Source organism: Odocoileus virginianus, chromosome 31 (genome assembly GCF_023699985.2).
Source record: "Odocoileus virginianus isolate 20LAN1187 ecotype Illinois chromosome 31, Ovbor_1.2, whole genome shotgun sequence".
Lineage (NCBI taxonomy): Eukaryota > Metazoa > Chordata > Mammalia > Artiodactyla > Cervidae > Odocoileus > Odocoileus virginianus.
In genome coordinates, this window is record NC_069704.1 from 16,974,689 (window position 1) to 16,979,382 (window position 4,694).

A 4,694-nucleotide genomic window follows, 5' to 3' on the forward strand; every position below is an offset into this window, starting at 1 on the left:
TTGCTGCCAACTTTCCAAAAACTTTCAGCTTTCAGAGTGTTTTGGAATCTAGACCTGCATTTAAAAGGATCATGGACCTTTACTGTACTTCATCCACCTTATGAGTACCAGTTTGTTCTTAAAAAGAATGAGGCAGCTGGACATATTGAAATGATGAGGTAAGGTATATGTTAAGTAATAATACCATATATGTTAGAGTATTTGGCAGTTGGCCAAATAATACATATTATATAATTCCTGTTACATTTATAGAAAGAGACTTCCACATTTTCTTTTTACATATATAGGATAAGTGCATTGAAAGGAGACAAAGTCAGGTCAGCTGCTTGCCTCTGAAAAGCCAACATTTGAGAGGCAAGATTGTTTGAAAGAAAAGTTTGCTTTATTTTGGAGGCCAGCAACCGGGGGAGAGGGTGAACTCATGTCTGAAGGCTGACTCCCCACTGACAATCAGCGGGCCAGAGCTTTTAAAGGGGAGTTTCAGGGGCGCAGAGGTGGAGGGAGCAGGCTGCGTGCAGAATAGCATAGTCAGTTCTGACAATCACCTTGAAATTAGTCTGTGGTGGTCTGATCAGCATCATCTTGATTATCTTAACTATAGCTAATCTTTCGTTCCAAGGTCAGTTTGTTCTCATTTCTTTGAGGTCAGTTCTCAGAGTTGTGCAAGATGGAGCAACTCATGTCACGGCTACGGTCTGGTCATCATGCATTGGGTTGGCCAAAATGTTTGTTTGGATTTTCCCATAACACCTTATGAGGAAACCCAAGCAAACTTTTTGGCCTACTTAATTTCCACCTGGTGGCAATTTTGGTATCTACAAAACAGCTCAAAGGACATGGGTTAGAATATCATCTATAGCTGTTGAGAAGGAATAAAATGTCCTTGACTTTGCTTAATGACTAAACTATTATTATTTTGTCCCATTTGATTTCTTTCCCTTCGTTTCTGCATTTTATCATTTCTCGATTAAATTTATTCTTTAAAGTTTTTCTACAGACAAAAGGCAGGTGGAGGACATGGGGGTTGTGGGGAGGGGTAGGACCATAGTGTCCTGGTCAGTTTCACTGCCAAACTTGTCACCTCTGGAGAGGAAAGTGGAGGAGGTGAGGGGGCGCTACCACATTTCCTTCTGCACACATCTGAATTTTTTTGGGTCTTTTGTGAAAAGGTACTAACTTACATTTGAGTAGTAAAAATGAGAGAAAAAACTGTGGAAAAGTAAACTAAAGGAGTATTGTGGACAACTTGAGAAGTTTTTATTTAAATAAATGAATGTAAAAGCAGTGGCTGTTTTTGAGCAGATTAGTAACAGCAAGCTCAGTAGAGAAGTAAGTTGTAACTATAAGGTTAGGATCTAAGTATGGAAAAGAGAAATACCCAGGATCAGTCTGTGAAACTTTTCCACTTGGGTTCCAACACCAGGCTCAGAATAATAATACTCTGGATTACTACCCCCAATGTTTGTAGTTCATGAAGAACCCAAGAGGTGATCTGTGATAACAACAGAAATAGTCTAAAAAGCTTCTTAGCCTCCACCAGAGAACTATAATGCTTCTGTGTCACAGAAAGTGAGGGGAGAGAGAATTTCATTAAATAGTTGGCCAGCAAGGTCATGTGGTGCTTCCACTTTTGCTTCTATCCAACAAATCCTCCAAACAGCAGCCAGAGCAATCTTCGAAAATTCACAAACTTTGCTGTAGTGCAGCTTCAGTGGTTTTCCTAGGATCTTTCAAAGTAGAGCTGGTGAGGAAGAGTCCTAGGTTCCTTTCTGCTTATAAGCCTACAGCTCCCTAGGGTCGTATTTCCCTTCCAATCCCTTGCTTGGAGAAGTCAGCTTGAGATATTCTGATAAAGGAGAGTACCAGGGATGAAAGACAGGGAGAAGGAAGACTAACAGTATTGAAGCCCTGAAATCCAGTCTCACTTCGAAGCCTGGTATGCCATAACTCTTTTTGAATTTGGTTATGTTTTTGCCCATGCTAGTTTGAATTGGATTTCTGTCTCTTGAAGCCCAAAAGATCCTGAGTAATAACCTCCCCTTCAGTGTTGAATTTCCTAGAGCATCTAACTGGGGCTCAATGTTTTTTTAATTTTTTTTTGCTTGTTCAGTAAGTTTATTATTGTCTTTGTCTAAAAAATCTTGATAGAAGATTGTGGTCTGGTTTATTAACTCTCGGCAGCCCATTTGAGCACTAAGGAAGCTTGCCTTCTTCTCAGCTACCTGATCTTTCTTCTGGGCAAGTGACATTTTGGGCTGATTCCACCTCTTCTTTTTAACTTCTTTCTTAGGCGTCTTCTCATACACTGGATTCTTTCATATTGAAGCATGAGTTTTTTATACATCTCCTCCATCATGTATGGAGTTACGTTGTTCTTTATGAATGGAGAGAATTGTTTCTTGTAAGTATCCTCATCTTCTTCAATCAGGTAACACATGTAATCTGCAGCATTCTGCCCCATGATGTGCTTTGGGTGTACCTCAGCACTAAATTCTTTGCTTTCTGAATTATAACTAGGGAACCATTTGGTACTGTGAGGGATAGAGAAACCTTCATTGGCAGCTCCCTTCAGAGGCCCAGAAGCTTTATTCCCAGCTTGCCAGTAGTCCTGGCAAGTCCTGCATCGAAGTAACAGGTGAAGGCACCAGGTTGACCATCAACGCTTTCCACATTGTATTCATCTCGTCACCTTGACTTGGTCTTCGAAAATTTTGTCCATACCAAACCTATTCAGAAGCCTGCGGGCCAGCAGCAGGCCAGTACAATGTGGCACAGCATAATTTGTGAGGCCAACTGTCACCCATACTTTGGGAGTTCGTGAGCATAAGCTGCACAAATGATCACGTCTCCCTCTATACGGGCATAAGCAGTCTGACAATTGATACCTCTGTTCATTACATGAACGATCATTCTATATTTGGGTGTGCTGGACTTATTTTTATCTTGGATTACCAGTTGTTTCCAAGCATAGTAGTCAGTTTTGCCCTCTTGCTGTCTTCTGAACTTCACTTGGCATGTCTTGAAGTAAGCCTTGTTCTCGAGAACTTTAACAAACCCCATCCTGCAGAAGAGAGTTCGGACACTGTGACTTGCCACAGAGTTGCAGGACCAGTACTGTTCTGGTTGGGGGTGGGGTGGGGTGGGGCGGGGCGGGAAGCTCAATTTGAATTGTTCTTCGGGTGAGGTTTATGAGAATTTATGGGACATAAAGTCTTTATGTCTGCCTTATACAAACACAGAATTCTGCATAGTTGAAGGGGGAAGTAGTCAGAGGTGACTCAAAGAGTCATGACATTTATATCCTAAAATACATCTTGTTACTGTGGTAGTCATTAGGGCAGCTTACCATTATTCCAGTTCCTCTTTGAGTCATCACCCCCCATGACATTGGATGTAGCAATAAGGTTTGCTTTGACAAATGCAGTGCAAATGGGAGTGACATGGGATAATTCTAGATGGAACCTTCAAGAGGTTACATGAAGTTTACATGTTCCCTTCTCACTACTCTGGAGATGATGGAAGCACAGCACATGTTGAGATGAAACTTCTATCATCTGAGTGAGTGATTATGGTGGGCTAGGATCTCCTGCCAGCCCACTTGTGATCACGTGGATGAGAAATAAATGTTTGTTAACTCACTGAAATTTGGCAGTTGTTATCGCCATAAAACCTATCCTATCCTGACTGACACAGTCATTCAAAAAGTTGAGTAATATTATTCTGGAAGACTTTGACTTTGGACTTGAGAATCTATAATGAACATAATTATGTGGAGAGTGGAAGTAAAGATCTCAACTGATATCTAGAAGACATCACAGCTACCTGAGATTTTGTAGACCTTGTGTTACATTTTTGATAGTCTGCTAATGATTCCTCTCAAATCTATTTTAAAGCTCTAGATAAAGGTTTTATTTTGCTGTTTTTCCAAAATCTGTTATTGTTGGTGACTTCTGATCCTTATTAAACATTTTTCATTAACTCCTCAAGTACAATTCAATCTAGGTACACTCAAAACAGAAGCCGTTTGATTTTTATAAACAGAAACCTTCTAGCCCTCAAAATTCCGTTTTTATTCACGTGGTTTGCTATATTTTTGTTCAGTTTTTGTGCTAGTCTCATTTTTAGAAAAATTCTTTTTTCTTTTTTTTTTCCATTTATTTTTATTAGTTGGAGGCTAATTACTTTACATAATTGCAGTGGTTTTTGTCATACATTGAAATGAATTAGCCATGGATTTACATGTATTCCCCATCCTGGTCCCCCCTCCCACCTCCCTCTCCACCTGATCCCTCTGGGTCTTCACAGTGCACCAGGCCTGAGCACTTGTCTCATGCACCCAACCTGGGCTGGTGATCTGTTTCACCCTAGATAATATACATGTTTCGATGCTGTTCTCTTGAAACATCCCACCCTCGCCTTCTCCCAGAGTCCACAAGTCTGTTCTATACATCTGAGTCTCTTTTTCTGTTTTGCATATAGGGTTATCGTTACCATCTTTCTAAAGTCCATATATATGTGTTAGTATACTGTAATGGTCTTTATCTTTTTGGCTTACTTCACTCTGTATAATGGGCTCCAGTTTCATCCATCTCATTAGAACTGATTCAAATGAATTCTTTTTAATGGCTGAGTAATATTCCATGGTGTATATGTACCACAGCTTCCTCATCCATTCGTCTGCTGATGGGCATCTA

General features: G+C 40.3%; 1 pseudogene; it reads right to left on the bottom strand.

Moving 5' to 3' along the window:
* Nucleotides 1-2,087: 2,087 nt before the first annotated feature.
* LOC110122085 (large ribosomal subunit protein uL18 pseudogene) lies at nucleotides 2,088-3,060 on the bottom strand (annotated as a pseudogene).
* Nucleotides 3,061-4,694: the final 1,634 nt, after the last annotated feature.